Here is a 16,283-nt window from a genome sequence, read left to right on the forward strand (position 1 = left end):
GCCAACATCAACTGTGAACAGGTGATCGGCTCGTGTATGTTCAGTTTGACGTACGTGCTCCGATGCACCGGGAATCAATGCTCTGGCTGCTTAGAGCAGGCTCTATCAAAATACCTGTAGAACGGACTCAGCACCCCCACAGTGCGTCTGGGCATTAGAGATGGCAATCGGTCTGTTAACAATGGATTGTCAATCAGACAGACCGCCCTCTTTTGCGCAGAACAAGTATCGTGGGGCTCCAGCCCAGAGGTGGCTCCTCAATCCAATTTTTGGGCGTAATTGAGATTTATATAAGGTTAACAGTTACTTACTATTCAAGTATTTTCTTGGTCTGTACAAGACGCTTAGTTTCTTGGAAGTCAGATTTACTCGGGCTTCTATAGAGCTCCGATATTTGAGCAGGTATACTGTAAGCATTTCAATGGAGTCTTTATTGAGGAAATCAAATTATAAAACATACATTTGGGTACACCTCATAGTAAATTACTGTAAAATAAAAACATTTTTTAATTCTCTTAATTCTTATAATGTATCATGTATTATCTAAGCTGTCGAGTGCTTCGTTTCGAAAAATATCATGGCTCTCTGTGCAAACAAAGTGATTCTTACATTCTTTATAATATCTTTTAACTTCTTCTTGCACAGATTTTCAGGATATTTTAAACGTGTTTACCCTAATGGGCTTTGTCTTTTTAACCACTTTTAGGAACTAACTAATATATATATATATATATATATATATATATATATATATATATATATATATATATATATATATATATATATATATATATTTAAAGATAGACCAACATTTCTGGGTTAAGACTAACCTGACAATATTTTAAAAACTACCTACTACCACCACAGTAAGCGGAAATATTGCTTTTATTGTGATGGAAGAATTAGCCAGGAATTGAACACACTACACCTGTTACATAAACGCGATGTCAACTCAGCTGCCGACTGGTCTGTTCTTAATTTTCCACAACTGATATATAACCATTAATGTATGGCAAATAGATGTAACACGTTTACTAGTAAGGAGACAAGTCTTTACTGTATATATTTATTTATATCTAAAAAGGTTTTTACACAAAATTGATACATGCTGCAGTGTACATAGTAGAATATCTGTATTATATAGGAAATACAAACAGTGTATAGATATAATCCATTATAAAGTAGGTATAAAATAGATCTATGAATACACACATGTAAAATTGTTATTACAAGTATAATGAGAGTATGTTAAAAAATAATAACCCTTATATGAAAAAATATTATTAAAACGTAAGAGTACCATTAAATAAAATATTAATTTGAACAACACTACATATACGATAAAATATTGAAACTAGGTTACCAACGCTATTCAATATTGTAGGATTCAACAAAGTGCTGGTATAGATTACGTTTAGTTCTATACATGGAGCAATAAATATATCAATAGTACCTCCAAACGTGTTGCCGATATCATCCTATTGGTCAGTGAGTGCATTATTAGTGCATAATTCTTTATATTGTCTTGTATAGTGTTCATGTATATATGACATTTTTTTATAAATTTTGTATCCGTGTGTACCGTCCATTTTGGAGATTGAAAGGCATAATATGTTCTATTCGTAAAATTGTATATTTATATTAAATTTTATAATTATATACCATAAATTTCAAATTTCTAAAATTTTTATTCTTGTTAAAGTTTTTTTTCATTAGGGTGTCTAGGTTATTTTTTTTAAACTCGGACTTTTTAATCTTTTTTATATGAGAAATATTTAAAAAATTTAAATATACTGAATGGGGCACATTAGTAACGAAAAATAAAGAAGTGTTAATTTGTGTGGAATTTGAATAGAAAGTTCTTAAAATCAATAATGAAAAAAATTTACACCTTTTGTTACATTTTCAAAGCGAAAAGTACCGTTTTACGTAACTTATAATAACAGGAAAGCTTCTGGGAAAGTGTGGAATGACAATTTACATTGCTTACGAACATGAAAAAATTAATGGATTCCACTGATGTTCGTTGTGTTCCAGTAATCCATAGATGTATCTGACTTTCGCTATGAGATGGAGCAACAATGAGAAAAATAAGCCTGTAATTCTTGACGGTTTTCTTGTGTTGATTTATTTACTATTTATAAGACACGATCTGACGTGTACCTGGCGTTGCATAACTTTTTTCTACTTTCTATAAATATAATATCTATGTATTATGTATAAAGATACATTAATCTTCCGGAAGAAATTATCTAAATGACAGTGAAAATTCTATTAAAATCCGTTGCATGGTTAAGAAGAACTAAGCGCACAAACAGAAAGACGCGGGTTTGACATTGTTTTACACTCTTTAGAATTAATAATAATTTTATGATCTGGGATTTTCCTGAACATTCCACAACATTCCAAAATGTTCTGGGATGTTCCGGAATGGTGTGGACTGCTCTCAAGTACTATTGATTGTTCTATATATCTTTAAAATCACGCTGTTAAGATAAAAACAGGAACTTTATACCCATACATACCATATTACACCATATAACTCCCTTGAACGTACTGGGATACTTTTCTGAGTTTTATTTTTTTCACTTAATTTTCTAAAATACAGGATATTCCAATAAGAGTTGTTATTCTGAATAGCCCGCTATTTCGATAGATGTTACTTTTAAAGCTGTCATTTTTTAACATTTGACAAGTAGAAACTACGCCATTGACAAAAATGTAACGATACTTTTTTTTATTTATTGAATATATAAACACATTACAATAATTTACAAATGTAGATATTTCGAGGCTGATTGCGAAAAAATTAGAAATTTTTAACAAAAAATTGCCCAACTCAATTGAGAAATTATTTCTCGTGTTTGAGTTGGAGAGTGTTGTGAGTCATTATGGTTTATAGGTTGTAAAATTTCACTAGTTGATGTAGCTAAAAATTAACAAATAGCTATAAAACTAGATGATAAATTTGATAACACTATATAATTAAGAAAATAAGAAATTTAATTACAAACTAAAAAATAAAAAATATAACTTAAATAATATAATAGTTATTAAACTTGGAAAAAATAAGATATAAAAATAAAAATGTACTTATTAGGTACGAAATAATAGTAGGTAGGTACAGTACTGGTAGTAAATTGTTCAAAGACCGAGCTGGCAATCTTGTATGAAATGGGTACTTAATAAAATGCAACAACGATAAACGCATATTAGCACATATTAGGAAGCGGATAATATAACTTTAGAGGATATGTATTTTTTTTTAAATATTTCATTTTGTTTATATATATATTTTTTTATTAATCATTAATCAATTTTCCTAAATTCATAACGTGAATTTAGGAAAATTTAATTAATAAAAATTACAAATGAGTTTATATAAACAATTATTTGAAAAATGTATCCAATGAAATTAAAACTTATGATTGCTTACTTAACTTGTGATGACTTGCTTCAACAACGCATTGAAATTATTAAAATTCACTTGAGTGAATCTAATGCAAATCATCTTGAGTGATCAGGCCCATTTCCACCTCGGTGGCTTCGTCAACAAGCAAAATTGTCGCGGCTGGGGCTCGGAAAACCCAAGAATTATTTTTGAAAAGCCTCTCTATCATCAACGTGTGACTGTTTGGTGCGGTTTATGGTCCGGCGGAGTCATTGGACCTTACTTTTTTGAAAATGAGGCTGGAGCAACAGTGAATGGATTGCACTATCGAGAGATGATTAATGATTTTTTTATGGTCGGAATTGAATGGTATTGATTTGGACAACGTTTACTTTCAACAAGACGGCGCTACGTGCTACACAAGCAACGAAACCATTGATTTTTCACGATTAAATATCAAAATAATACCTCTTATTGGAAAACCTGTAACCTCTTGAGCTCTTGCAAAAAACTAACATGAACTACAATCTGAAAGAACAGCACCCGAAAATTGTAGATATAACCAAAAATCCTAGATAAGCAACTCAAATAAGAACCAGGCTGGCAGGAATAAGGAAAGGATAAACAACTCTAGAAATTATCTCACCGTGGAAATCAATCTGATTTAAGGATCGAGTATCGAAAAACATTTAAGAAAGACCCCCCCTACAATTTTCAAACCGATGGACCAATATCGCATGAAAGTGTTTTAAGGCGATGCACTACGTCGTGTAATATTTTAAATTGAGCCGCTATCAATAACAACCCTTACGTAGATGGCTATAAGGTTTAAATTCCCGTTTAACACCATCCGCGTGTTTTGATTTATGCAAGAAAAAAACGTGGCCAAAAAGTGTGGGTGTTCAGGCATAAATATATAATTTTTTTTCGATCATTTTATAAATAACTTAATTTTCCACACTATACAATAAAATTATAACCGAAAATGGGTTCGTAAGTAGAAGATTTTGAACTTTACAGCAGTTTTCATAGGCCTTATTTATTATTTTTTTCTGGGCTTATAAAAAGACTTATCTAAAAAATAGTCGATTATTTTAAAGGTCAAGATGTATTCTACTCGCAGTATTTAATTAAAACATCTGAAACATTTCAAGGCGACCAAATTTTCAAACAAAAAAGACATGATTTTGCATTACTACGTATGGCATCGCCTTAAGTGTAATAATGTACAGAATATAATTTTTGCGTAATATTTTATTATCTTTTAGTATTGTTTTTTTCTATAATTAATCTCATTTGTATGTATTTATACTATCTATGGGATGTGTGGTATCGCAATAACCTCCCTTAACGACAAGTATTAATATTACTACGTTAATATTTTTAGAACAATTTTCTATTTTACAGTACCGAATGCACAATTTTCATCAATATACCATTTAATTCTTTTTAATGTGAGTACCGTAGAAGAAACTCAAATATACACAGTCAGTGTGACTATGGAGTATGAGTAGGTACTATATAAAGCTTGGGAAAGGTTGGAAATGGTAAAGAGTATGGTTGGGAAATACCTGGCTTCTAAGATTTGGCCACCAAATAAGACTGAAGAGATTTTAAAATGATTTTTTTCTAGGATGATTCAGTGGGTAATCTACTACTACTCTGGACAGAGAGAATTTACCACTCTGGCGTCTACGCATATCCCCCTTCCTTATACTTTAAGAGTCGATAATATATGGACTCCTCATGAAAATACAGAGGAGAAATAAAGCATATTGTACATAAGTATGTCACCTAACTGGTAATCCATATGTATTTTATTTATTTATTTTATTTATTAATCTTAAGTTAGCTCACATCTTCGTGTGTGCTAATAGTTTTATAAACATATAAACATGTACATTGTTTGGCAAACATAATCTTTCTTTAAATATTTCAATAAAGTCACAAAAAAAAGAAACCTTAATAATTGAGATAGACATATTTTCTTAATTCATTTTTGAACTTATTAATATCTTCTATCACAGCAATTTGCTTCGGGATTTTGTTATAGAGTTGAACGGCCTGGTACATCAGAGATTTTTGGGTGCTTGTTTTTTTTCTTGTTGGCAATCTAATTTGCTTAGAATTTCTCGTCCCGTGTCCGTGTATCTCGTTATTGTAATTTATTTTTCTTTTCAGTTCCTTAGACATCATCCCTAATTTAATTTTATGTATAAAAATAAGTGCATTCAAATACACAGTTTGCTTCACCGTCAAAATATTCAGCTCCTTTAACATGTCTCTTATCCGTGTGTATATGTTGCGCTTAAGTATTATTCGCATTGCTTTATTTTGCAGTATTTGCATTTTTTTCATTTTCTCTTTATTGCAGAGAAAAAGAATACTTGAACAGTAATTAAAGTGTGGTGATATAATTGTATTGTATATTATCTGGCATGTTTCTTTATTTACTTTGTTTCTGATTCTACCAAGAAATGATATTTTTTTTGCAATTTTTTTAATTGTATAGTCTGCATTTTTTGAGAAGTTCAATTTTGAGTCTATAATAACACCTAGATATTTAATTTCTTCCACTTTTTTTATGATTTCTCCATTTATAGAAACCTTTGGATCCTCATGCGTATTTGTTCTGCCTATATGCATGTATTTTGTCTTATTTACATTTAGTTTTAATTTATTTAGTTTGAGCCATTTTGACAATGTTTCTAAGTCACTATTTATCTTTTTGATTGCTTTCTCATAATTATCTTCTGCAATATAAATTAGTGCGTCGTCTGCAAACAGTCTTATTTTGCAATGTTTTAATATTTTTACCATATCATTTATGTAGAGTATAAACAATATCGGACCCAATACAAATCCTTGCGGTACACCCAGCTTATTTTCAATCGGATTTGATATATTGTTTCTTATCTTTGTTGTTTGTTGTCTGTTGCTTAAGTATTTTTTAAACCATTCCAGTTCTTTCCCTTTTATTCCATATTTTTTTTTAATTTTTTAATAACTCTTTTTCTATCTATTGTTTCAAAAGCTCTCTGAAAATCTAAAAACACCGCAACAATATGCAATTTTTTATCTATATCTTCCTTCCAATCATCAATTACTAAATTTAACGCTGTTTCACATGAATTATTGTTCCAAAATCCAGATTGTTCGTCACAAAGGATGCTATTATTTTCCAAGTATTCTTCAAGTTGAGATTTAATTATGTATTCCATCACTTGCTCATATTTTGGTAACATATTTACAGGTCGAAAGTCTTCACATTTTTTTGTGTTCGAAATCTTTGGAATCGGTATCACCATAGACGTTTTCCATGATTCAGGAAACTTCCCTGTTTCTAACGATTCGTTTATTAAACTAAGAAACTCTTCTCCTATTACAGGTAATGCATGTTCTAATATTTGAATAGTGATTCCATCTTGGCTGGGCTTTGATTTGATTTTGGACAGTATTCTTTGGAGTTTCTGGCCGTCTATTTTCTTAAACTTTAATTCGCAAGTTTTTTCTTCAAAATTGAAAATTTCTTCTTCTTCTATGATTGGGATATTTTTGTTAATTTCTTCTATACTTGTCACAAAATATTTATTAAACTTATCAGCCATGTTGTTTTCGCCAGCCAATTCGGTTGGGAATATGATATCTTTTTCCACATCTTCACATTTATTTTTCATCATTGACTTAAGTGTTTTCCACATTTTCGTTGGATCTCCCCTTTCCCGTTGAATTTTGTTGATGAAATGTTCATTTTTTGTATCCTTTATAAGTTTTGAGTACTTGTTTCGAATTGTTTTAAATCTATTCCAATGTTCGTTATCCTTTGTAATTTTTGCTATTTCATAAGAAGTATCTCGTTCATATTGCATTTGTCTTAGTTTTTTGGAATACCATTGATTATTGGTTTTAATTACTATACGTTGTTCAGGCATTATTTTATTTATTGCATCAGTCAAATTGGTTATTATAGTTTCACCTTTTTTGTGAAAATCTAAGTTATTTACATCTTTCCAATTTTGAATCAATAATTCTTGAATCATTTTACTCTTATCGTATCTTTTCAGGTTTCTTCTTTTAATAACTTTTTCGATATTTTTGATATTTTTATTTTTTGCCATCACTATATTAATGATGCTATGATCTGTTATTTTAGGTGTATCTAATATTTTTACATTTAGTTCATAATCATTTGATAAAACAAGATCTATGAGTGTACAGGTTGATTGTGTTATCCTAGTGTATTCTTTGACCAACTGTTTCATTCCTGTAATGTTGATGATGCTTTTCATTTTCTTTGTATAAAAATCTGTTTCGCATTTCATGTTTATATTAAAGTCTCCAATATGGGAGGTGTAGTACAAGAAGACGCCGTCCATCACGACTTCGAAACTTATGTGAATGGTACGAGGGTTTTTCCGGACTACATTATCCAATGTAGTGCAACACAGCCCTAACGATATCCAACCCACAGTAAATTTTTTTTTTTTATTGGTGCCCTTTTTTACTCATTTAAAGTACGCTCTAGCGTGTCTAAATCGCACTTTATGGAACGCGCGTTTTTTAAAGTTACCATGGCAACATCAATAAACCAACAAAATGTGAAGTCTTAATGTCAACTTTTAACTATAAATCCAACTATTAATCTTATGTGACAGATTGCAAATTAATGTTTGTGTTTTTCATTTCCATGACAACTATTGTGATGTCACATCACGAATTCATTAATAGTTCTTATTTCCAAATTTTTAATAATAATATCAATATTTATGTTTTCAAAGTGTACCAATAAAAAAAAATAGCGTAAAGTATTCGTGGATAACTGGTCTTTAAAACACTTGCTTTATTTCGAGCACTCGGCTATGCCGTCGTGCTCGAAAAATCGCGCGTATTTTAAAGACCTGTTTTTCCACTTATACTTTAATATACTAGTTCATATTAGAAAAAATACGTGAATAATAGGTAGGTTCGCCTAAAATTTTTCGAAAATCTGATTTTCTGTGAGTTTATTCCCTGCGTTTATTTAACCTCCAATTAAGTTAGTTTAAAAAAGCTACACAATCTAGTGCTTCCAGGTGATCTAAAGTCAGTGAATAAATTCAACAAATAGGTCCCCAACCGCCCTTACCTTGTCAAGGGGTGGAAACTACCCCGTCCGGCGCTCCGTCCAAAACAAAGAGACTGCTTCCAGTCATTTTTCAATCAATCTGCCCCTAACGAGCCACGGTCATTACGCCTGTCACCGGCATTTATTTCCTGATTAATAAGCCTTTATTTCAGTATTGTCATGGAGAAGCATCCTCTCCAGTTCCTGAAGGCTATTTATCGGAGGCATTTGTCAAAATAGGCTTTTGACTTAACAAAAGAGCAGTAATTACAATCATCGTGTGTACGAGATGAGATGTGCCAGAAAACCGGCTTTGTAGTAAAAATTGATAATAGAGTTGAATGAAAGAGACGGTAATACCTTTTTTACCTGCTGAAGATATTAAGTATCAACCGTCGTTAATCTCCCACACCTTCTGACAAAAGCTCATTCTAGCATTTATCATTTCCAACAATAGCTTTGAATTTCATGGATATATTTTTAAAAAATCAACATAAAGGATTTTTAGATGGATTGCTTTAAGAGGATGGTTCAATCCTCCGTAAAACCAAAAAATAAATAATTTTTAATAAATGAAAATATAATTACGCATGCATTTTCTGAATCTATATATTTATAAATACAAATTCAAAACGCATCTCAAATAAAGACGTTAAAATTTTGAATGTGAATCTTTTGTTATTGGTATAAGCATTCGTATATTTTTAAACATTTCAATTTCTTCTTTATATTTACAATATATTAACAAGAAAACAATGCAGACTTTCAACTGATGTTTTTGATAGTCTGTTATCGTTGGTAATCTTCCACGTAAAGATTAGGTATATCCTTTTGCAGTATGTATGAGTGACATCATCATTCTTCAAAGAAATTTACATTAAAACATTTCAAAAGTATATAAAAAGCTTAAAATAATAACAATATAAAATTCATTACCAAGAAACATTCCATAGATAATAGATACACTACATAATAATATTAAATACCTGTAAAGTGTTTCTCAGTGTAAGTAATATAAAATATACTCTTTTGATTCAATAATACACGTGTAATTAATAAAATCAATTTTTATTCTATCTTTTTTCATAAATTTTACCAAAAAAAAAAAGATTTTTATTTTTGGAGCCACTTATGAGTCAAATCTCATATTGTAATATTTAATTATTTGAGATAAAATTAGCGATTTATAAAAGTAAATTTTTAATGGAAAAATCAGAAAAAGTTACCGTCGCATCTTGGACTTGAACCCAATATCCTTGCTTTGCCGGGGCACAACGACATTGTTCTCGATGCGACCGTATCTTTTACTGATTTTCGATATCAAATTTTCTTTTAAGAATCGCTAATATTATCTTCAATAAATTAAATAATGTGATTTATTGTTCTCTCTGTCAATTACTTTGTTTAAAAATATAAACATGCCAGCACTTCTATAAAATAAATATCAAATTGTCATAAATAGCAAAAGCCGAGTTACGCCTGATGATTATTTTAATTTAGAACTCCGTCGACCTTCCGGGGCCGAGATACAAGCTTTAAAACAGGCCGACTTGTCTGGCAGAATGTTTGAAAAGCAAATCATTGCCAATATTATATTCTCACATACTTGATTCAAATTTGCGTTTTCCTTTGATCTCTAGGAGCCGCCAAAATTGCCATCGCTCCCAAAAGCTGGCTTTGCAAATTATCATAAATTTGAAAATTTCGGAATATTCAAATAAAGACCGGAATTTGTGAATAAACAATGAAAAATAAATCCTGTCTACAGATATTCCTTCCATTTTCTCTTCTCAACAACTACATACTTACATACCTTCTTCTAAGAATACCGAACAAAGATCTTACATTATTTGTCTCTCTGAATAACATTACGCATTGGTGGAAAGGTACGAACGGGGTTTAGACAAATTTCTTTACGAATTGATGAATTTTAATGGGATTTGTGATATTTGCGAGTGTGGGATCTGTCGTGCCTTTTTGTTAGAGATCTGAAATCAATAAATGTTTATTTCTTTTTCTGTTAAATGTCAACTACACCCACTTTGATTTTGTTGAATGGAATTAGAAACTAGAACTCAAGTAAAATGTTTTTTTTTAATAATGTTCCTCCGCGTTTTTTTTTTAAATATTTTATTTACTGAAAAATATACACCACTTTTTATTGATTATTTATTTTTTTGAATAACTTAGTGTGTTAAACCTCAAATTGTGATATATTTAATTATTGAAAACAAGATTAGCGATTTGTAAACGAAAATCTGAAACAGAAAAATCAGAAAAGGATACGGTCACATTTAGGACTCAAACCCAGGACCCTTCCCTTGACGGGGCACTGCTCTAAGCTAATGGGACCCTATCTCTTTCAGCCATATTTAACTGTTTCATACTTCAAATAAGAACTACGTCTTCATTTTTCTCACCGCACATTTTTACTGTCAACTATCTTTATGTAAGAGAAATCGCAAATATTGTCTTCAATAATTAAAAAAAAAATTGTATTAATAAATGAAAGCCAACAGGATTTGCTTATCTAAGCTTCGTCAGGGTTTATATATTAAATAATCATAATTACATACAGACATATATATCCATTTTGGAGGTGTATATTTACTTATTTTTTTCATGTTCTCCATAAAACGGTTATACACCAATATATCATGGAGAAGATTAAAAATTAAAAAGTTTACAGAGGCAGTTTTACTATTTTGTGACATGTGTTAAAAGATAGTTACTGAATTGTCTGTAGGTGACATTGAAAATATCGATGGCTAATGCAGAATCGTTAAGCAGTTGAGTCGCTCTGTTTATTGGCGCGTTCTAATAGGCAGAAGTCCTCGCTTTCGGAGTATATAAGAGTGCATGGGATCTCCCTCGAGTATAATTGTTAGGGACATAAAAGTTAACCTCTTTCAACATAGGCGGATTGTGTATTGTACCAGAGATAAACTTAAAAAAGTGTTTGCCGAAAAATATTTTTCTGCGGGCTTCTAATGTATTGAAATCGAGCATTCCTGTTAAGAACAAGGATGGATACAGGAATGGATAGTATGTATATTCCCTCATATACAGGTAACGCATAAACTTTTTTTGTACTTTTTCTATTTCTAAGCTATGGTTTTGTTTAGAAGGGATACCACAGCTTCGGGAACCATTTATTGAAAAACCAACGTCATCTCTGCCAAAGGTCACCCCAGGTAGTACGCTAAATTTGGTGACTTAGCAGGGGTGCCCGGGTTTACGGGGTGAGGTTATACTATAGTGATAGTGATGGTATACTATAATTTTAACGTCCCGAGTCGTTTTTCTTTTGTAAAAAGCAGAACTATCATTGCAATTATGCCCGAGTGGCTCAATTTATCGTGACTATCTTTCGTTTTAATTAAATATTAACCTCAATTATTATTTGTGTAAAATGCAAATTTTATTTCAGCTGGGAATTTTAACGTTTGAAAAAGAAAAGTTATTTTTAAACTAAATTGAACACCATTGGGAATAATGATTATTTTTATGTTATTAAAAGTGAAAGGCTAAAAAACAGGAATTTATTTGATACCGTTTCATTTATTTGTCATGAGCTATATTATATGGTGACCGGATAAATCAGCACAATGATAATTCATCACATCTTTAAAAAGTTATATAAAGTCATGGAAAGTGATGAAACAAAAACTTTATTAACTGGGTTAAGTAGGTTAGGTTAGGTTAGTTTTAATTTTTTTTCATCGTTTCTAATGACTTTATATCACTTTTTTAAAGTGTGTTGAATGGTCACTGTGATGAGTTATCATGGAACAATATTATATATATTACATAAATTTATTTATAACTGAACATTACAATTCTTAGTCAACTTAGTAAGCAGTGTTTTTTTCATCCCTAGCTATGGATTAATTTCAATTTCTGTCTATTTTCTAAAAACAACCGCATAAGGCCCCGTAGTTAGCGTTCAAAGGTGGTTTGAAAAGGATATATGTAAATACGAATGTTAGAGGGAGTGCACTAATATTAAAAAACGATAATAATTAAGTTAAATTGTAAAAATATTTAATTGAACACGACTCGTTTAAAATAGACCAAAAATGCTTTAGTTGCATTTAAAGATATACTGTAAATTTTTTCATGCCTATAACATATTAAATAACAGAAAAAAACGTGTTTAAATCATTTTCGGAGCTTACTTTGCGATTTTTTTCTATCGAGGGAATTTCATATTATTAACTTTTTGGCATAACAAATGTATGGGATATTTTCTTAAATAATAAAAATAACATTTTTGGAATTAAAAGAGTTAACGTTAAAAAACTTGTTATTAATTGGTATAAATTGGGTATGCGGGGGTTTAATGCGTTCATTGAATAAAAATGTTCGAAAAGAATAATAAATTTTGAGAGAAATATTTCATAAAATGTTTACTTGGGATGTTATTTCGGTAAGTATTTCGTTTTGATATTACTGGCAGAAGAGCAAGTCTCAAGGACAATAGCTCAAAGTGACAGAAATTAACTTAGGAGATGAATGTTTCTCTCTTGGTAAATTTTACGTGGCAGTTATCTCAAGCGAAGCATTTAAAATATATTTAGGTTTTGCCAGGTGAAAATAACAAAGCAACAATGAACAGTCTGGAGTGATGTGTTTATAAACAATCTATGATCAAAACACAGGTAAAACCAGGTATGAATGTTAACGTTAGTAAAATAACACGACTTCATCGCAATCGCAAATTTGTTTTGTTGCGTCATTCTAATTTAATGAAAATAAATAACTTTGTGTACACCAATATTTAATTAATATAATCGACATGATTGTTTCAAAACCAGTGGTTTCTTCGTCAGGATAAACGCGGCATGAAAAAATTATGAACTAACAAACAAGGATAAACAATTTAGTACCTGTAAACAAAATAACCAAACGTTTTATTTTAAATAGCAATCTTTTATATTTTTCTTACATTATAATTTGTTTGTGTAGATTTTTAGACATCTTAGCTACTTATCGATTCTGTTGTGTAAATGAATAAAAGTTAATTAAGATATTTACTTAAATGCTTTAATTACTTACTTTACATATTTTTTGTATAATTCAAGTGAATATCAGGGTGGAAGATACTGTTAGGATCGTCCTGATGTAAGACCACCATTCAGAATTGTAACGTTGCTTGTAATGGCTTTAGTCATGTTTGGTGACCAGATCCAAATAGTCAGAAACTCCCTCACCTCATAATTAATTAATCTCCGCTTATTGTAACACTTTTGTCCATCGGTGGCTTATTTGTCTCTTCTTATTTTTTCATTATACTTAACGTTTATCCTGACAAAGAAGCTGTTCGATTCTAAAAATGTTAATTATTGTAGTAGTGTAGACAAAGCTATTATATTTAATTTCAATATAAATAATTTAAAGTTAGTACAATGTGATTGGTAATGATAATAGATGTTATTGTTAAACATTTCCGGGTTACGAATAACCTGACGATATTTGAAAATCTCCTACTACCATCACAGTAAGCTGAAAATGTTACTTGTGTTGTGATGGAGGACTTAGCCAGCAGAGGAATTGAACACACTACGTCTGGGTGGGACCCAAACGCGATGTCAACTCGACCACCGACCGGTCTTGGTTTGAGACTGACCGTGCTTGCCACAACGTGTCCAACAATGTATTCATATTATGGCATGTATTCAGTTGATACTTGAACCCTTAATACAGCTTGCTGCTTGTAGGGTTAAATATTGCATCTCCGTTAAACATAATATTGAGAAAACTGAATTTGAATGTTTGCAAACCTTGGAAATCCGTACATTTTGTGATATAAAAAAATTAGGTCTGTCCTGATCCTGATCCTGATCCTGATCCAGGCCCTGATCCTGTCCTGGCCCTGAAGAATATAATTTATCTAAGGGCCTATGTCATCTTTCGGGATCCTGTGTGGACGGTCTTTTTTAAGCAAAGTTAGAACAGGAAGTTCTGGGAAGGTAAAGTGTGACAAAATCATGTTAACATCTCCTCCGGCATCTAGCTCAGAATCATACTTAAATATATTGCTGCTGTTCTTATACTTTCCAATTCGTATGTTCTGCCTTCTCGCCAATTCGTGTCATTTGGGTGGGGACAAAGGAGGTGAATTTAATTATGAACATCTATTAATTTTGAGTCTCGATTTTAATTAGGTTTGTCAAGTTTTAATACTAAATCTAAATTATTAAATTATGTTTATGTCTACTTACATCTAAATTTTAACTAATTGTCATATGGATCGGATACAACTAACTTCGTGAAATCTTTTGCGTTCCGCGGGGGCGTTTCCAGGCGCGGTGTCGTCCGAATGCAACAATGGGGTTGTGGCGGTGGGCAGTGTTTATTATTTTGGTTTATCACTATTTAATGTTCACAAGATACATCGGTACTTTGCAGCACTATCCGTTGAACTGTTAGTTTTGCAATGTTTGGTTGACACTTTAAATCGCAACAACACTTTACAATACGTTCGTTTATTATCCTCTTTTAGTAATGTCCACTTCACTTTTTAGTTTAACCGGCGATATCGATTGTCCACTTTGTACAACTCACTTTCTTTGTTTCTTAGGAACCTCTTCCTAACTAGCTCGTCTCTCTCCTGTCTCCCTATATACTGTCCTAGTTCCTCTCGTAGGACCTGTCGCCCTACCCCGCGTCGCCCTACCCCGCACCCCTCACTTCTTTCTTTAAAACCCCCGTCTGTCAACACTTGTCTTTGGGCGCACACTGCGGGACACTCTCAGTTTATAACTCATATTTGTTTTCATATTTGTGACGAAATTTGATTCGTCACAAAAGCGTATGAGGGTTGGGTAGAAATCTAGAAATCAGTGTGTCCAGGAGTGGTCGGATATATCCTTTCCACTGCAACACAAGGCGATGGGTCGAGAGATCAGTTGGAGAGGTCAAAGGGTCTCCCAAACCAACCTCTCCCGGAAGCGCATCCTGAACATTCTATGAACCCAGGCACCCTTGCTAAATCACCAAACGTAGCAAACCACTCAGGGTGACCTATGGCAGAGGTGGGGCGGCGGTACCAAAACCTGCCTCCAAAATTACAATATCTGTTTTCAATGAAGATTCCTAACATATTTTCAATCATCACCAATTCACAATCATCTCATTTACGTAATTCCAAAGCGAAATCTGATTTTTTGTACCCTTGTTGGGTAAGTAGCTACTGGTACTGGGTAGTAACTCCACAGAGTAGATGGGGGCAATATAATGCTTGCCGCAAAGCCTTCTCGACAGTGACAATAATGATCTGGGAAGGAACTCCGTGGAACAAAGACGCTTCTCATCGAAAACATTTTAATTAAGTAAGTCTACCCCATTGTCCCGATTCGCCCCAATCCACCCTGATGAATACGCCGTTTGTTTGAGATATTTCAATCGTATTTGTATTTAGCGGAATGTGACGGCGGAGCTGGTTAATGTTCATTGTGAATTGGCCTTATTTAATAACGCTTTCCTAGAACCACTAAATAGTTGGCCTGGACAAAAGTCGTATAATTTAGGACTGCTCCTAAAAATATTTTAGCAGCGTAATTTATTAATTTACCTTACAAGTCCCTTTAAGGTTTACAGGTTCTATTAGTGAGGTGTTCACAAAACAATATAAAACTTAAATGAGTTGCATTATACACCACTATTCTTCTTTTTCTATTATTCAATATGATTTTTTTTAAATAAAACGGCAAGAGTCATTTTTATTGGCTGCTATCTTTATATATACGTAGACTCAGAAATAAAGAACTGCTCTTCCTCAATCAA

The sequence above is a fragment of the Hesperophylax consimilis genome, chromosome 24 (genome assembly GCF_061612785.1).
Source record: "Hesperophylax consimilis isolate HC1 chromosome 24, BYU_Hcon_1.0, whole genome shotgun sequence".
NCBI classification, from domain to species: domain Eukaryota; kingdom Metazoa; phylum Arthropoda; class Insecta; order Trichoptera; family Limnephilidae; genus Hesperophylax; species Hesperophylax consimilis.